At 40.7% G+C, this 19,549-nt stretch overlaps 1 protein-coding gene across 1 annotated transcript in view; it reads left to right on the top strand.

Moving 5' to 3' along the window:
- BBS12 (Bardet-Biedl syndrome 12) overlaps positions 1–19,549 on the top strand; it is a 40,358-nt gene that overhangs the window by 12,007 nt on the left and 8,802 nt on the right. The window lies entirely within an intron of this gene.

Raw genomic sequence — 19,549 nt, 5'->3', positions numbered from 1 at the left:
TATTTTTATTCTATTCTGTAGCTGGACATGTCTCTTTTTTTTTAACATTTTATTGGAGTATAATTGCTTTACATTGTTATGTTAGTTTCTGCTGTATAAGAAAGTGAACCAGTTATACGTATACATATATCCCCATATCCCCTCCCACTTGCATCTCCCTCCCACCCTCTCTATCCCACCCCTTTAGGTGGTCACAAAGCACCGAGCTGATCTCCCTGTGCTATGTGGCTGTTTCCTACTGGCTATCTATTTTACATTTGGTAGTGTATATATGCCAGTGCTACTCTCTCACTTCGTCCCAGCTTACCCTTCCCCCTCCCCGTGTCCTCAGGTCCATTCTCTACCTTTGTGTCTTTATTCCTGTCCTGCGCCTAGGTTCATTAGAACCTTTTTTTTTTTTTAGATTGCATATATGTGTGTTAGCATACGGTATTTGTTTTTCTTTTTCTGACTTACTTCACTCTGTATGACAGACTCTAGGTCCATTCACCTCACTACAAATAACTCAATTTTGTTTCTTTTAATGGCTGAGTAATATTCCATTGTGTATATGTGCCACATCTTCTTTATCCATTCATCCGTCGATGGACGCTTAGGTTGCTTCCATGTCCTGGCTACAGTAAATAGAGCTGCAATGAACATTGTGGTACATGACTCTTTTGGAATTATGGTTTTCTCAGGGTATATGCCCAGTAGTGGGATTGCTGTTCACCCTACTTATAATTTAACAGGTTAGCCTGCTGCTGTTTCATGGGATGCTACAGAATACACAAGATGCTTGGATCAGAGGCAAAGGGCTTTTATTATTCACAGGAAAAGCAGTAGCCAGAGCTTCAGGTTGGTTTGCATCAGTTCCCCAGTTCTCTAAGTCCCACGAAAGCAACACAGAAGGCCACTGATGGCAGCCTGTACACGCAGGGTGTTGTGTTATGGAAGAGGAACACTTGGGGTAGCCACTGCTTTTACAGTAAACAGAAACAATCCTGTTCTTTGTCCAAGGGCAGTTGTTACCTCATGCCTCAAGGCTGCTCAGTGTAAACACAAGCCTGAGACATGGACTGGGTAAAGATAGGCCTGGCCTCCTGAGGAAGTACGCAGTGTCACTCAGAGCCATAGTGGATAGCCTCCTCCAAAAATTCACTCTTCAACCTGATACGTTCTCGACCAGACTTGAGTTTTCATGTGAGTATGCCACTCTGTCGGCTACTCTGATTAATCTGGCAAACAGGTTGCTTAGTCAATACCAGATCTATTCAATTGGTCTCATATACCAACTAAATTAAGGCTACTAAAACAGACTCTGAGCAGCAGGGTGAAGCCAGGCTGCAGTATTGACCTCACTCATGTTCCCAAGGGTCTTGAATTTAGTCAAATATAAGTTCCAAGGGAGGGCCAGTAGGTCTTTTTATTAGCCAGAATGTAGTCTAAGACCAATTTGTTATCCATTATGAACCACGCAAGGGAGCTTTGACTGTCTTACCTGTCTTTGGTGTCACTGCCAAAAATTACAGGAGGCAATAGATGGGCCAAAAGGCAACCCCCCGTCGCTAGTGGAGATACCTTTGTGGCCCATTTTCCCCACATACAAGCACATAACCCCAATAGGCCCAGGTCACTGTATATCAGGATTTCTTGTTAAACCTGAATTGAATCACCATTATATAAATTTGATTAAGTCACATAGGTAGTGTTACCCAGTAGTTTCAGCCTCAATTGCCATGCATGGCAAAATCCAAGGCCACTCAGGCATTAAGAGAAGCATATGATCAGTCAGATTCAAACAAGGTTGTCCTGGTTCCTGTGTTCGTAAGTGTTCTTAACTGGGAGCTGCCACTGATGGCATCATGTCCTGCCGCCTGTACCAAATAATAGGCTTAACAAGGAGTTGAGCCTCCTTTGTGGTGGTGGCTTGTGGTGGTCAAGGAGATATAGCATTTGCTTGTTTGACTCCCAGAGGGATGAGTGCTATGAATCTCTCCAAATGGTATCAAGGAACTTTACTTGGCAAACAGTGTCCTGAATTTTGTTCAGGTTTATCGGTCACTCCTACTGGTAGAGGTAGATAACGCCACAGTCAGGGCCATTGAGACAGGCTTCTAACTTGTCAACCACAGAACATCTATGTATCACCTGTATAGTGAACATCTGAGGCATCAGAGCACAGAGGCACGCACACTCAATCCCAACCTGTCGATGGGTTAGGATGGGTTAGGGCATGGTGGTGGCTGGCAGGAAGCTTGTCTCATTTCTCTACTTGTAGCAGTACCCCGAATGGGAGAATCTCCTCTGGCACTTTATGAGCATTTAAGTTTAAGTACATAACACCTCGATGCCAATTATGTATTTTCATGATAATAGTAATTGAATTGGGCCATTGGGACCCACCCACAGGGTCACTTTTTTCCTTTACTGCAAGATTTGCTCCAATCCTATCAGTTACCTTTAGTCACTTTTTCCCCCTATGGAAACATGGACCAAGAAGTTTAACACTTTCACATTAGGGGCTTTAACAGTTGCCAAGAGTTGGTGTTATCTCCCTGACGGGTAGCTCAGGAAGGAGCAGAGAGTGAGGGTGGCAGGCAGGGAGGTTTTGTTTTTGGGGTGTTTTTTTGACTCTACATATCAGTGTTGGTGGCAGCTTCTCCCCGTGCTGTTCCTAGTATCTGGAGAGCACCCAGGCTCCAGGGATCTTCTCTTTGTCCTCCGCTGGCCACTGCATCTCCCCAGTGCCCTGCAGTCCTGGGTACCTTGGGCCACCCTGTGCCCAGTAGCCACGTCCCTCAGGGACTGGGTAGCATGGTCCCTTGGGCACCTGTATCTAACAGAGCTATAAAAGTTTGAGTCACTTTCTTCCCCAGAGTCCCCCCGTTACACTTGGCTTTTTCTGTACAGCAGATGACTTCAGGGTGGAGGGTGCCAGAGGTATTAAGTGTAGAGGGAGAGAACGGCTCCATGCCAGGAAACAACACTCTGTATTTACTTTTGGTTTTGATCAGCTGCCCAACTTGTGCTCAACAAACTTGTATTTTTGGCCACCTCAAAGTTGTATTTCTTCAGCCACTGGCGGCCCAGTGGTTAAGACTACGTGCTCCCAGCGGAAGGGGTACGGGTTTGACCCCTGGTCGAGGAACTAAGATCCCACATAAAGAAGTTGTATTTCTTCCTTGCTGACCGCATTTATTTCAGCTCTGGGGACCCCTTGACTTGGTGGCTGCAGCCGGTTTCTTCTCAGGTTGTGCCATGGAGCACGCTGCCTTGTTGCCATGTTCACATTCTTCCTTCTCCACCCAACGTGAGTGGGCAACAACCAAGACACCATTTGGTTGTATGACCTCTCTCTCATACTTAGTCTCCAAACGTTCATTAACAGGTAGACAGTAGGCAGCCCATAATCCCCTCCCCCTTACCCACTACTTGAGTGAAAGCATTCACGATGGAACCCATGGAATCATATCTCTTAACCCCACCCACTGGGGCTCATCTTTTCCAGAGAACCATAGCTCTCTCAAGTTAAAACTGGCAAGAACTATGCAGGGTCTGGGATTTTGCTCTGTTTACAAGCTAACCAGTTGACCTATTAAAATTTCATGCGACACTGGTAGAAGACTCAAGACTCCTGGGTCAGAGACAAAGGACTTTATAAAAGTAACCAGAGCTTCATGTTAATTTATGTTAGTCCCCTGTGCTCTCAGGTCCCTCAGGGGTGACAGGAGCCCATGATGAATGCCTGCACACGTGGTAGTTTGTGTTACAGTAGAGGAACACTGAGCTCAGGCGATTCACAACTTTTCTAGTAAGCACGAGTGAGCCCATTCTTAGCCTGCAGAAAGATATTACGTCATCATTCAAGGTTGCTCACTGCAAACACAGACTTGAGAAATGGCCTGGAAAAAGAGAACTCAATGCCCAGCAAGGACATGCAGGGATGCTCAGAGCCCATGGCAGACTGCCTGTCCCAACAAAGTCTCTTTTGCTACTTAGCCATAAATTGAACATTATAAGGCCTGAATTTATGTGTGTAGTTTTTGGAAATGAATATTAGAAGAGCTCTGAGAAAATAATAGTATTAATTAAGTTACTGATTACCTATCATGTTCCAGGCACCATTCTAAACTCTTTGTGTATTGCATTACTTTGCTAGGGTCGCCTCGACAAAGTACCGCATACTAGGTGGCTTAAACAACAGAAATTTATTTTCTCACAATTCTGGAGGCTAGAAGTCTGAGATCAAGGTGTGGGCAGGGCTGGTTTCTTCTGTGGCCTCTCTCCTTGACTTGTAGATGGCTGTCTTTTCCCCGTGTCTTCATAACATCTTCCCTCTGTACCTATCTTTGTCCAAATTTCCTCTTCTTGTAAGGACACCAGTCATATTGGATTAAGGCCCACCCTAGTGACCACATTTTAACTTAATTACCTCTTTCAGGACCCTATCTCCAAATACAGTCACATTTTGAGGTACTGGGGTTTGGGACCTCGGAGTATGAATTGGCGGAGGAACACAATTCAGCCCGTAACTCGTATGTAGTCTCAATCTTTGCAACATCTATTTTCTCCATTTTATGGTTGAGGATATTAGCTTAGTGAGGTTAAGAAACTTGCCCAAGTTCTCACAGATAATAGGTAGTAGAGCTGGAATTTGAACTAAGGTTTTATCTGGCTCCAAAGTCTATATTTCTAAGCATTAATTGTGATATGAAGCTTTTTTTCCTATAAGGTAACAACGAAACAAAAGAGAATGCCTGGTTTATTTACAGGGCTAATTTAAATGTATCGGAAAATATAATTTGATTATGCTCATGCTTGGGTAAAAGAATATCATTTTTCGTTTGGTGCTTGTCTTACAATGTGATAACGTGAGAACTTTGCACAGATAATCATTCCAATTATACATACCGTCTTTGTTCACAGAATAATAACAATGTTGAGTATTGAACTGTTTTTAAAAATAAAGGATATTATTTTACTTGAGTAGATAGCGACATATTATTCTCCCTCTGTATACTATTAACACGTAGTTTTTGTTAAAATAGTACGAAGATTATGAGTGCCACTAATATTAACATAGATGTTCAGCTCATTTAGTATAGATTATTTTTTATGAAGTTCGTATTTGCATGTATTCATACTATTAAGTACTGAGTAGATCTTGTAATAAATACTTTCCTTTGAAACTAGAAGTCTCACTCTAATATAGATTTTGTAAGTTTGTTTTGTTCCCAGATTTAAAAAAAACTTTGTACTCTCATGTGGTTTATCAGCTGTTTTTCTAATTCTTATAAGAAATACCTTTAAATTTTAATTACTCAAGGAATTTTTCTGTCCTTGCAAACTGAGGACAGTCCCTTGAAAAAACTTGATTCATCTAAATAAGTGGGGTTTTCAAGAAACCCTATCTATAAGCAGGTATAGACATTTCTTAAAAGACCAGTGCAGTGTTGATATCTTTGTGAGACCAACCTGCCTCTTGAATATTACAGACTACAAAGAGGTTTGCAGTTAACTTACCTCTGCATTATAGCCCATTTTCCCAAAGATAAATAACTCCTCCTTGACCAGGGGTTAATTAGTTCTTCAAAAAATAATCTTTAAAAAAATTCCAGCAATGGAATTGTAGGAAACGTATTCCAGATTATAGGCAGGTGTGCCTGCCCACCCAGAGGCTGGACAGATGCAAGATCAGCAGAAAGGAATTGGGAAGCAGCAAGAGCGAAGGGGTCACTGACAGATCACTGTGAGCTATAGTCCCCAAAATTGCTAACAAGTACTTCGAAAAGGAAAGGAAATATGAATGGAAAAAACAGTGTAAGCAGGTTTGAGAACTAACCCACGGGCATCACATTCTGGATGAGTGCAAAACAACAACAAACAAAAAAACCCCAACTCTATGTGTCTGTGTTGTTGCCTGAAATAAACAGACTACCAGATATTTCTCCTGCAAAGATGGGTTTATTCAGGATCAGCAGAGAATTGCAATTCAGGGTCTGCAACCATGGCGAGCCACGTGCAAGTCCCCACGTGGCAAGGGAAGGAGGACACTTTCATAGGAAGGAAAAGGAAATTGGAAGGGTTACAGCAAAACAGAGTCCATGGCTTTTCATTGGCTGAGTCCTTGCCAGCAAAGAAGATGAAGTCTGTCTTCTTCCTGTTGGGCTCTGCTATTGTCCCAGGGCATGAGAGCTCCCGTTCTGGTCTCCCAGCTCTATTTAATTGAGGTTTCTGTATTACTATTATTATTTTTTTACATAGCGGGTGTAGGAGAATTGACTAGTGCTGTGGTGATCTAAGCTCTGAAGAATATCAGAAATACTCAGCACATGCTGTAACCAAGCAAAGGGCTCGTGTGCCCTCAGTACAGAAAGCCAGACTCTGGCAGCCAGAATTTTCAGCGAAGTAAGGATTTATTGCAGGGCACCAAGCAAGGCAGTGGGAGGCAAGCCCCAGATCCACTCCAACTTGGTCTTTGAGTTAGGAGTTTTAAAAGGGGAAGAACAGAGAGGTTGGGATTAATTATCATCTTGTGGCATTTCTTAATTATAGTTTTGGGAGTCAGGATGTCTCTGGTTTACAGTTCTCTGGCCAAGTGGTCCATGGCTTGGGGGGTCTGTTAACTCATCTTACACTGTAGAAACAAGCTGAGTTTGTACGTTAATGATGGTATCTATAATAGCGATTTTGGTACATTAATGATGTTAACAACAGCAATTTTAGTACATTAATGATGTTATCAACAGCAGCAATCTTAGTCATCTGACTCTGGTTGATTAGTTCAGTTAGCACAGGATTGAGATCAGAGGGGACAAGAACGGGAATAAAGTTTTGGATAGAGAGATTAATCATAAACTCAGTAAAGGAACTTGGTTTTAGGGGGACTCGGTTTCAGTACTTCCTTCCAGGAAAACTGAGTCACACCCTGAGGGAGAAAAAATGTTGGAAGCAAGTAAAATAAAGCAAGGCAGGAACACTTGGAATAAGGGAGAGAGAAGAGCTACATTGGGAGTGGTGAAACAATGTCATTTTGTATTAGGATGGGTGGCCCGGAAACTTGGAGGAATAAGAGCTCTGAAGATAAATGTAACCTTGAAGGCAAGGTCCATAGACCTCTTGGAAACACAGAGCTGGAGGTAGAAAATCTTTCCAACCAGACTTAGCTTTGACACACAGAGAAGGACTACAGAGAAAGGCTATATTTTCAGTCCTTCACTTATAACAGGAGACCATGAGCCATGAAACTGAGTAACTGGCCCCAGCCCATCCCCATCTCCTCCACAAGAATCTCCTCCTGAGATGGGATTCACAAAAATCCATGTCATTTGAACATGGGGGAAAAAAGAAATGCCATTTAACCTCAAATGACCTCAGTACAAGGCAAAAGATTAAAATGGATTAAATAACATTTGAACAATGAGAGCTCACCAGAAAAAAAAAAATGTAGCTACAAAGCAGATGAAAAGTAATATTTCTGAGTTAAAAGAAATCATTTAGTCTGAAGTTTTTGAAAAAACAGCACTAAGTAGGAATGACGATCTCAGAAATTAGATGGCTAACAACAGGTTATGAAATGACAACTGACACAACTCAGAAAGGAATTGGACTAAATTACAGTTGACTCTGGAGCAACATAGGTGTTAGGGGCACTGATCCCCAACCGTCACAGTCAGAAATCCGAGTATAAGTCTGCAATCAGCCCTCTGTATCCAAGGTTCCACATCTGAGGATTCAGCCAACCTCAGATCGTGTAGTAGTGTAGTATGTATTTATTGAAAAAAAAAATTCGTGTGTAAGTGGACTTGCACAGTTCAAACCCATGTTGTTCAAGGGCCAACTGTACAAGTAATACAGGAGCCAATAGACTCCACAGAAAGCACAGTACAGGATATAAATTTCATTCCCAGGAACCCAGTAGAGCAATCTCCTCTTTCACAAATTCTTGTAAATTTCCATATCAGAGATCTGCATTGTACCATTTTTCTTTTAAGATGATGATTTAAATGGCCAAACTTTACAAAGGATGACTTTTCTATGTAAAGCAGGGACCAATCTAACATTAGAGCCACCCTCTGGAAACTTTCAAAGCCTTTAATCACTCATTTAAGTTTAGGGGACGTTCTTAGCTCCCTAGATCATGCCATTGGTCTACTCTAAAAGTCTCTATTTAGTGAGGGAAAGCAATGGTGGATCAAAGGAGTCCAGGGTCTCTCAGGGTGGCCGTGCCTTGCAGTCACCCAACGGCAGGGTTTCCATGATCATAGGTTCACAGGCCCACAAACTTTTGTCAGGCTAACAGGAGGTAATCATCATCAGTGTAATCAACTCACTAACCAAACTCACAGACAATTGCAGAAACTGAGATGCTAATTTCATATTTATATTTATAATGTTACTACTAGAAAAAACAGTATACTCATATGAACTGAGCCAAGAATTTTTTTCTCCTGTGTGTGAAAGTCTCTGGGAAGCTAGGAAGATCGCTTGTTGAGGCTAGAATCCAAGCCAAGGGTCTCCTCTGATACAGCACTAGCCAGATACCCTCTCTTCAGGAACGATGGTGGGAACCCACCACTAACCAGGAAGATGAGCTCTTTGCTCACTTCTGTTGTCAAACCCTTTATTCAGATGTTAAGATAAAATAATTAGACACTGCTTTTTTTTACTCAATTATATTTTGGACTTGCCCTCTGGAAGCATCACTCTGTGGCCCCTTTGGGAGTTTTTTTGTTTTTTTTTTATTTTTTTAAATTATTTTTTATTGAAGTATAGGTGATTTAAAATGTTGTGTTAGTTTCAGATGTATGGAAAAGTGATTCAGATTCTTTTATAGGTTATTACAAAATATTGAGTATAGTTCCCTGTGCTATATAGTAGGTCCTTGTTCATCTATTTTATATATAGTAGTGTGTATATATTACAAATTCATAATTTATCCCTCCCTGCCCACCTTCCCCCTTTGGTAACCACAAGTTTGTTTTCTATGTCTGTGAGTCTATTTCTGTTTTGTAAATAAGTTCATTTGTATCATTTGTTTAGATTCCACATGGAAGTGATATCATATGATATTTGTCTTTACTGTCTGACTTCACTTAGTATGATAATCTCTACATCCATCCATGTTGCTGCAAATGGCATTATTTCATTCTTTTTTATGGCTGAGTAGTATTCCATTGTATATATATATATATATATATATATATATATATATATATATCATATCTTCTTTATCCATTTCTCTGTCGATGGACATTAGGTTGCTTCCATGTCTTGTCTATTGTAAATAGTGCTGCAGTGAACATTGGGGTGCATGTATCTTTTCAAATTATGGTTTTCTCCAGATATATGACAAGGAGTGGGATTGCAGGATCATATGGTAGCTCTATTTTTAGTTTTTTAAGGAACCACCATACTGTTCTCCATAGTGGCTGTATCAATTTACATTCCCACCAACAGTGCAAGAGGGTTCCCTTTTCTCTACACCCTCTCTAGCATTTATTATTTGTAGACTTTTTGATGATGGCCATTCTGACTGGTGTAAGGTGATACCTCATTGTAGTTTTGATTTGCATTGCTCTAATAATTAGTGATGTTGAGCATTTTTTTCATGTGCCTTTTGGCCTTCTGTATGTCTTCTTTGGAGAAATGTCTGTTTAGATCTTCTACCTCTTTTTTGATTGGGTTGTTTTATTGTTTGTTTGTTTTTTGATATTGAGCTGTATGAACTGTTTGCATATTTTGGAGATTAATCCCTTGTCAGTTGCATCATTTGTAAATATTTTCTCCCATTCTGTAGGTTGTCTTTTCATCTTGTTTATGGTTACCTTTCTTGTGCAAAAGCTTGTAAGTTTAATTAGATTCCATTCATTTATCTTTGTGTTTATTTCTATTACTCTAGGAGATGGATCCAAAAAGATATTGCTGCATTTTATGTCAAAGAGTGTCCTGCCTATGTTTTCCTGTAGGAGTTTTATAGTATCCGGTCTTACATTTAGGTCTTTAATCCATTTTGAGTTTATTTTTGTGTATGGTGTTAGAGAATGTTCTAATTTCATTCTTTTACATGTAGCTGTCCAGTTTTCACAGCACCACTGTCTTTTCTCTATTTTATACTCTTGCCTCCTTTGTCATAGATTAATTGACCATAGGTGTGTGGGTTTATTTCTGGACTTTTTATTCTGTTCCATTGATCTATATATCTATTTTTGTGCCAATACCATGCTGTTTTGATTACTGTATCTTTGTAGTATAGTCTGAGGTCAGGGAGCCTGATTCCTTCAGCTCCATTTTTCTTTCTCCAGATTGCTTTGGCTATTCGGGATCTTTTGTCCTTCCATACAAATTTAAAAAATTTTTGTTCTAGTTCTGTAAAAAATGCCATTGGTAATTTGATAGGGATTGCACTGAATCTGTAGATTGCTTTGGGTAGTATAGTCATTTTCACAATATTGATTCTTCCAATCCAAGAACATGGTATATCTTTCCATCTGTTTGTGTCATCTTTGATTTCTTTCATCAGTGTCTTATAGTTTTCAGAGTCCAGGTCTTTTGTCTCCTTAGGCAGGTTTATTGCTAGGTATTTTATTCTTTTTGATATGATGGTAAAGGACTGTTTCCTTAATTTTCCTTTCTGATCTTTCATTCTTAGTGTATAGGAATGCAACAGATTTCTGTGTATTAATTTTGTATCCTGCAACTTTACCAAACTCACTGATGAGCTCTAGTAGTTTTCTGGTAGCTTCTTTAGTATTCTCTGTGTGTAGTATCATGTCATCTGCAAACAGTGACGATTATACTTCTTCTCCAATTTGAATCCCTTTTAAATCCTTTTCTTCTCTGATTGCTGTGGCTAGGACTTCCAAAACTATGTTGAATAAAAGGGGCAAGAGTGGACATTCTTGTCTTGTTATTGATCTTAGAGGAAATGCCTTCAGCTTTTCACCGTTGGGTATGATATTAGCTGTGGGTTTGTCACATATGGCCTTTATTATGTTGAGGTTTGTTCCCTCTGTGCCCACTTTCTGGAGAGTTTTTATCATAAATGAATGTTGAATTCTATCAAGAGCTTTTTCTGCATCTATTGAGATGATCCTATGGTTTTTCTTCTTCAATTTGTTAATATGGTGTATCACACTGATTGATTTGCGTGTATTGAAGAATCCTTGCATCCCTGGGATAAATCCCACTTGACCATGGTGTATGATCCATGTTGGATTCTGTTTGCTAGTATTTTGTTGAGGATTTTTGCGTCTATGTGCACCAGTGTTATTGGCCTGTAATTTTCTTTTTTTTGTGGTATCTTTGTCTGGTTTTGGTATCAGGGTCATCATGGCTTCATAGAATGAGTTTGGGAGTGTTCCTTCCTCTGCAATTTTTTGGAATAGTTTGAGAAGAATAGGTTTTAACTCTAAATGTTTGGAAGAATTTGCCTGTGAAGCCATCTGATCCTGGGCTTTTGTTTGTTGGGAGCTTTTTTTCCTTTTTTAAATTTTTATTTATTTATTTATTTATTATTTTTTTTAGCTGTGTTGGGTCTTCGTTTCTGTGCAAGGGCTTTCTCTAGTTGTGGCAAGCGGGGGCCACTCTTCATTGTGGTGCACGGGCCTCTCACTATTGTGGCCTCTCTTGTTGCAGAGCACAGGCTCCAGACGCACAGGCTCAGTAGTTGTGGCTCACAGGCCCAGTTGCTCCGCGGCATGTGGGATCTTCCCAGACCAGGGCTCGAACCCGTGTCCCCTGCATTGGCAGGCAGATTCTCAACCACTGCGCCACCAGGGAAGCCCCTGTTGGGAGTTTTTTAATCTCAGTTTCAATTTCAGTACTTGTAATTGGTCTGTTCATATTTTCTCTTTCTTCTGGGTTCAGTCTTGGGAGATTGTATCTTTCTAAGAATTTGTCCATTTCTTCTAGGTTGTCCATTTTATTGGCATATAGTTGCCTGTAGTAGTCTCTTATGGTCCTTTGTATTTCTGTGGTGTCAGTTGTAACTTCTCCTTTTTCATTTCTGATTTATTGATTTGAACCCTCTCCTTTTTTTCTTGATGAGTCTGGCTAAAGGTTTATCAATTTTGTTTATCTTTTCAAAGAACCAGCTTTTAATTTCATTGATCTTTTCTATTGTTTTCATCATGTCTATTTCATTTATTTCTGCTCTGATCTTTATGATTTCTTTCCTTCTGCTACCTTTGGGTTTTGTTTGTTCTTCTTTTTCTCTTTGCTTTAGGTGTAAGGTTAGGTTGTTTATTTGAGATTTTTCTTGTTTCCTGAGGTAAGCTCGTATCACTATAAACTTCCCTCTTAGAACAGCTCTTGCTGCATGCCAAGCTTTTACATCATTGTGTTTTCATTTTCATTGTCTCTATTTTTTGATTTCCTCTTTGATTTCTTAAGTGATCCATTGGTTGTTTAGCAGCATATTGTTTAGCCTCCACATGTTTGTGGTTTTTGCACTTTTTTTCTTGTAGTTGATTTCTAATCTCATAACGTTGTGGTTGGAAGATATGCTTGATACGATTTTAGTTTTTTTTAATTTACTGAGGCTTGCTGTGTCCCAGCATGTGCTCTATCTTGGAGAATGTTCCATGTGTACTTGAAAAGAATGTGTATTCTGCTGCTTTCAATATAAATAAATATAAATATCAATTAAGTCCATCTGGTCTTATGTGTCATTTAAGGCCTGTTTTTCCTTATTGATTTTCTCTGGATGATCTGTCCATTGATGTAAGTGGGGTGTTAAAGTCCCCGACTATTATTGTGTTACTGTCAATTTCTCCTTTTATATCTGTTAACATTTGCCTTATATATTGAGGTGCTCTTTTGTTGGGTGCATATATATATTTACAGTTGTTATATCTTCTTCTTGGATTGATCCCTTGATCATTATGTAGTGTCCTTCTTTGTTGCTTGTAACAGTCCTTATTTTAAAGTCTATTTTGTCTGATTTGAATATTGCTACTCCAGCTTTCTTTTAATTTCCATTTGTATGGAATACCTTTTTCCATCCCCTCACTTTCAGTCTGTATGTCTTTAGATCTGAAGTGGGTCTCTTGTAAACAGCCTATATACAGGTCTTTTTTTGTATCCATTCAGCCAGTCTATGTCTTTTGGTTGGAGCATTTAATCCATTTACATTTAAGGTAATTATCGATATGTATGTTCCTATTGCCATTTTGTTAATTGTTTTGGATTTGCTTTTGTAGGTCTTTTTTCTTCCTATCCTCTTTTGTTCTCTTCTCTTGTGATCTGATAACTATTTTTAGTGTTATGTTAAGATTCTTTTTTCTTTTTTGTGTGTATATCTATTATAGATTTTTGGTTTGTGGTTACCATTAGGTTTTGATATAGCAGTTTATATAAATACATGATTGTTTTAAGTTTCTGATCTCTTAATTTCAAATGCATTTCAAGTATCCTGCATTTGTGCTCTCTTCCTCTCATTATTACTGCCTTTGATATCATATTTGTGTGTGGATGATTTCCTACCTTTACTGTATGTTTGCCTTGACCAGTGAGCTTTCTCATTTCATAATTTTCTTACTTCTATTTGTGTCCTTTTCTTTTCTGCCTAGAGAAGTTCTTTTAGCATTTGTTGTAAAGCTGCTTTGGTGTGCAGAATTCTTTTGGCTTTTGCTTGCCTGTAAAGCTTTTGATTTCTCTGTCAAATCTGAATGAGAGCCTTGCTGGGTGGAGTATTATTGATTGTAGGTTTTTCCTTTCATCACTTTAAATATATCATGCCACTGCCTTCTGGCCTGCAGAGTTTCTGCTGAAAAATCAGCTGATAACCTTATGGGGATTTCATTGTATATTATTTGTTCCTTTTACCTTGTTGCTTTTAATATTTTATCTTTGTCTTTAATTTTTGTTGATTTGATTACTATGTGCCTCAGTGTATTCCTCCTTGGATTAATCCTGCCTGGGACTCTCTGTGCTTCCAGCATTTGGGTAACTGTTTCCTTTCCCTTGTTAGGGAGGTTTTTAGCTATTATCTCTTCAAATATATTCTCAGGCCTTGCCTCTCTCTCTTCTTCTTCTGGGACCCCTATAATGCAAATGTTGGTGCACTTAATGTTGTCCCAGAGGTCTCTTAGACTGTCTTCATTTCTTTTCATTCTTTTTTCTTTATTCTGTTCCTTGGCAGTGATTTTCACCACTCTGTCTTCCAGCTCACTTATCCGTTCTTCAGTCTCATTTATTCTGCTATTGATTCCTTCTGGTGTATTTTTCATTTCAGTTATTGTATTCTTCAACTCTGTGTGGTTGTTCTTTATATTTTCTAATTCTTTGTTAAAAATTTCATGTAACATTTTGCACTCTGCATCCATTCTTTTTCTGAGATCTTGGATCAACTTTATGATTATTACTCTGAAGTCTTTCTCTGGTAGATTGCCTATCTCCACTTCCCTTAGTTGTTCTTCTGGGGTTTTATCTTGTTCCTTTGTCTAGAACATATTCCTATGCCATCTCACTTTGAGTCTGGGTGTGCAGACTCAGTTCCACAGGCTGCCGGATTGTAGTATTCTTGTTCTGGTGTCAGCCCCCTGGTGGGTGATGCTGGTCTAGAGGCTTGTACAGGCTTCCTAGTGGGAGGGTCTGGTGCCTGCCCCCTGGTGGGTGGAGCTGGGTCTTGTCCCTCTGGTGGTCAGGGCCATGTCAAGGGGTGTGTCTAGAGGCGGCTGTGGGCTCAGGAAGTCTTGAGGCAGCCTGTCTGCTGATGGTGGGGCTGTGTTCCCACCCTGTTAGTTGTTTGGCCTGAGGCCTCCCAGGACTGGAGCCTACAGGCTGTTGGGTTGGGCCAGGTCTTGGTGCTGATGACCCAAGCAAGACGTCTGCCTCCTCGAGAGTTCACGTAGATGAACACTCCTCGGAATCTCCACTACCAGTGTCCGTGTCCCCAGGGAGAGCCACGGCCACACCCTGCCTCCCCAGGACACCCTCCAAGACTAGCAGGTAGGTCTGGCCTAGGCTCCTATGAAGTCACTGCCTTTGCTCTAGGTCCCGGTACATGCAAGACATTGTGTGCATCCTCCAAAAATGGAGTTTCTGCTTCCCCAAGTCCTGTGGAGCTCCTGCAGTCAAGCCCTGCTGGCCTTCAAAGCCAAATGCTTTGGGGACTCCTCCCCCTGATGCCAGACCCCCAGGCTGGGAAGCCTGACATGGGGCTCAGAACTCGCACTCCTGTGGGAGAACTTCTGCAATATAATTATTCTCCAGTCTGTGGACTGCCCACCCAGGGGTTATGGGCTTTGTTTCTATTATGAGTGAGCCCCTCCTACCACCTTGTTATGGTTTCTTCTTTATATCCTTGGAGGTAGAATATCTTTTTTGGCAGATTCCAGTCTTTTTTTTTGCTGGTTGTTCAGCAGTTAGTTGTATTTTTGGTGTGCTCATGGGAGGAGGTGAGCCCAGGTTCCTTCTACTCTGCCATCTTTTCCATCTCTGACTCTATGGCCCCTTTAAATGACAACTTATTGCTTTGATTTGGGGAACATCTTCCCTAGAATGACATCTTCTAATAACCACAATCACCCACTTCAAGGTACTTGTTTAAACCCTAGAGTATCACCTTATCTCCAGGTTCTGGGAGCAACAGGATATAGTCTCCCATAGACCAACTAAAGGTTCTCCCTTCCATGATAAAAGAATGATGACAGGAAGGTATCTGTCAGCTTCTAAGATGGCTTCCCATGAGATCAAGTATGCATTGGACTGAAAACTAGGAGACCTTTGTTCAAATTCTGACTTTCTCCCATGTGTGACCTTGGGCAAGTCATTTAACCTATTTTAATCTGTTCCCTTATCTGTAAAATGTATTCTTTTTTTTTTTTAAGTTTTTTTTTTTTAAATTAATTAATTTATTTATGGCTGTGTTGGGTCTTCGTTTCTGTGCGAGGGCTTTCTCTAGTTGTGGCAAGCGGAGGCCACTCTTCATCGCGGTGCGCGGGCCTCTCACTATCACGGCCTCTCTTGTTGCGGAGCACAGGCTCCAGATGCACAGGCTCAGTAATTGTGGCTCACGGGCCCAGCTGCTCGGCGGCATGTGGGATCTTCCCAGACCAGGGCTCGAACCCGTGTCCCCTGCATTAGCAGGCAGATTCTCAACCACTGCGTCACCAGGGAAGCCCTGTAAAATGTATTCTTAAAGTGGCTTTGAGGCTTAAGTTAAATATGCATTATGATAACCTAACTCAATAAATATTAACTGTGTGTATATACCCAGGAAAGTAAGTCAAGCATTTGGAATGTTGTTATAAAACAATTTTATGAGATTTTTGTTCCTTTCCTAGGTTTACAATTTAGTGATTCTCCTCTGTGCCCCTCCCTTCCTTGCCCTCTTTCTGGTAATTAGAAATAATGCCCCATGAACGAAAAGGGTCAGTGTGCCTACTTTGGAGATAAGAGCAATAGGAAAGGAGTATACTAGGTAAGATGCATTCTACTTCTCAAGGTGGCTGGAGGAGATAAGAACCCAGGCAGTTGAAGAACATAATGACAAATAATAATAATAGTAGGTTTGGTGTAGTGCTGTACCCTGTTAAAGAGTTACTAGACTCCTGTGGGCCACTGGTATCCTGGGTAGCAGGGCTACTCTCTCCCACATGGGTTTGCTGGCCTAAAGCAGCAAAGCCAGGCCCAACCCAAGGAGACTCAAGAGTTAGCAACAGATGATTGTGGACCACACCGCTCTTCAGTCAGCCTCCCTTGAAGTATGTATGTGTCATCTGTTACAAACCATGCTGTCAAGTTCTCACTGTGGTTGCTGCCTTCTTTACTTTAGTATTTTGTTTACATAAAGCAGTAGTTCTCAACCTTGGCTTCTTATAAGAATTGACTGGGGAGCTTTTAAGAACTACTAATGGCCTGACCACATCCACAGTGATATTTAACTAATCTGAGGTCAGGGTGCCAGGCATTGGTATTTTTTGTTTGTTTGTTTTGTTTTTTAGAAGGTGAGATTTATTTGAACTAGACAGGTAATTTGAGGTAAAATACAAATATGAATATAGACATAATCTGAACTAATTTTTAAAAGAAATACGTTGTGGTGATCATTTTGTAATGTATAAAAATATCAAATCACTATGTTATACACCTGAAAACAACATAATATTGTAAGTCAATCATACTTTAATAAAAAAAAAAAAGTACATGAATCCCTGCTATGCCAGCTACTAGAATGCCAATCTAGTAAAACCCTGTTTCTCGGGGTTCAAAGGGAAAAGTAGAAACTCAGACTTTCCTAGCGTCTTTCTTGACTATATTCCTCCTCCCCAGTCCAGGCTAGGCACCCCTCCTATGTTTTCTCAGCAACCTATTCATAGAAATACCATGTACCACACCCTATTACAGTAACCTATGTATTTATCTCTCTCCCCCAGTAGACTGACTATAGGCTCCTTGAGGGTGGACACCTTGTTGGATCATTTTATGTCTCCAGGTTCAGGGGAATCAGGCACTGGTGTTTTTAAGGGCTCCCCATGTGATTGGAATGTACAGCCAGGATTGAGAACACTGACATAAAGGGATGATTTCCCCCTTCTTCAGTGGTTTTCAATCTCTGGCTGCACTTTAGAATCACCTGGGGAGCTTTTAGACAAATTAAATCAGAAGCTCTAGAGTTGGGGCCTAGATATCTGGATTTTTAAGGCTCCCCATATGATTATTATGTGCAGCCAGGATTGATCAGCACTACTATAACTTAAATAGAATATGAAGAGATTAGACAGAATATGAAGAGGGTTTTTTTTTTAATTAATTTATTTAATTTATTTATTTTTGGCTGTGTTGGGTCTTCGTTGCTGTGCACGGGCTTTCTCTAGTTGCGGCGAGCGGGGGCTACTCTTCGTTGCGGTGTGCGGGCTTCTCATTGCGGTGGCTTCTCTAGTTGTGGAGCACGGGCTCTAGGCACACAGGCTTCAGTAGTTGTGGCACGCAGGCTCAGTAGTTGTGGCTCACGGGCTCTAGAGCACAGGCTCAGTAGTTGTGGCGCACGGGCTTCGTTGCTCCATGGCATGTGGGATCTTCCCAGACCAGGGATCAAACCCGTGTCCCCTGCATTGGCAGGTGGATTCTCAACCACTGCGCCACCAGGGAAGCACCGAGGTATTTTTAATACAAAGTAATTGCTAATCTTCCCTGAGAAAACTGTGAACCCACACATTCCGGGGGAATACACGGTTGCAACTTTGCAAAAATATGAAAGTCATGCACTTAGGTCCAGGCTGGGGAGGATAATGTAGGAAAAAGGCACAGTGACAAAGAAGGATAAGGAAAGATGACAGATCTTCATGCATTATTTTATATGAAACAGCTGGAATTCTAAAATATCAGATATAATCAACTTTAACTCAGCAATCATCTAAAGAAGGATTGCTCCTGGCAAAGTGTCAATCATAGATCACAGCTACCAATAGAGAGCACTTCTTCATGCCAAGTGTGATGGGGGACACTTTACAGGCACTGGCTTACTTAATCTTCACAGCAGTTCTGTGAGACAGGCTCTACTATTATCTTCATTTCACAGATAAAGTGAGGCACAGAGGCCGTGTCTTGCCCAAAGTACACAACTATTTAGAGGTACAGTCTGGCAGTGGAACTAGAGAGACCCTAATGGCAGCCAGTGGTCTCTGAAGAGGGGCAGATGCAGAGATGAGAAGGTCCATTGGGGTGCAAGAGGAATATAGTAGAATTTCTACTTCCTTTTGCTTTTGTTTTCTGTAATTTTAATTTTTTTATGTTATGTAATTTACATATCATATTAGTTTAGTAGGATATATATATATTATTTATAAATAAGTAAATGTGCACATATTGGGTCAAATGATGAGAAAAGTTTGAAGACCATTTCTCTAGGAGCTAATGGGTATACAAATAGCATGTGGCAGAATATGAGTCTGTTTTGAAAGAGTAGAAAGTAACCTAGGAGCAAATTTCCACTAAAGGGTGAAAATCAGATGAATTTTGGTTAGCTCTGTCTTCTTCTGTAGGTAAAAACATTGAGACTTAAAAAATATATATTTTAGTGACATACTCTCAAATACTTTGAAATACTTTTCAATGAGCCATTCTAAAAAATCTAGTTTCTTTGTTACTTTTAAATGAGTTTTCATCTGTGACCACTTAGCAATGTGTTTTTATGGAGTTTTTTAGACAGCATAGGTCTTTATTTATTTATTATTTTTTTTTATTTTATTGCTGTGTTGGGTCTTCGTTTCTGTGCGAGGGCTTTCTCTAGTTGTGGCAAGTGGGGGCCGCTCTTCATCGCAGTGCGCGGGCCTCTCACTATCGCGGCCTCTCCTGCTGCGGAGCACAGGCTCCAGACACGCAGGCTCAGTAATTGTGGCTCACGGGCCTAGTTGCTCCACGGCATGTGGGATCCTCCCAGACCAGGGCTCGAACCCGTGCCCCCCGCATTGGCAGGCAGACTCTCAACCACTGCGCCACCAGGGAAGCCCTAGGTCTTTATTTAGACTAGAGAATTTATTATCTCTTTTAGATTGGCCCCTGGGGGAACAAAATCCACCTTGTGCAAAGCAGCAGGCAGGCGAATTTGCCTGTGCTGCTT

Source organism: Eubalaena glacialis, chromosome 5 (genome assembly GCF_028564815.1).
Source record: "Eubalaena glacialis isolate mEubGla1 chromosome 5, mEubGla1.1.hap2.+ XY, whole genome shotgun sequence".
Lineage (NCBI taxonomy): Eukaryota > Metazoa > Chordata > Mammalia > Artiodactyla > Balaenidae > Eubalaena > Eubalaena glacialis.
Note: the sequence above shows the minus strand (reverse complement) of the source record. Positions and strands in the feature narration are given on the sequence as shown.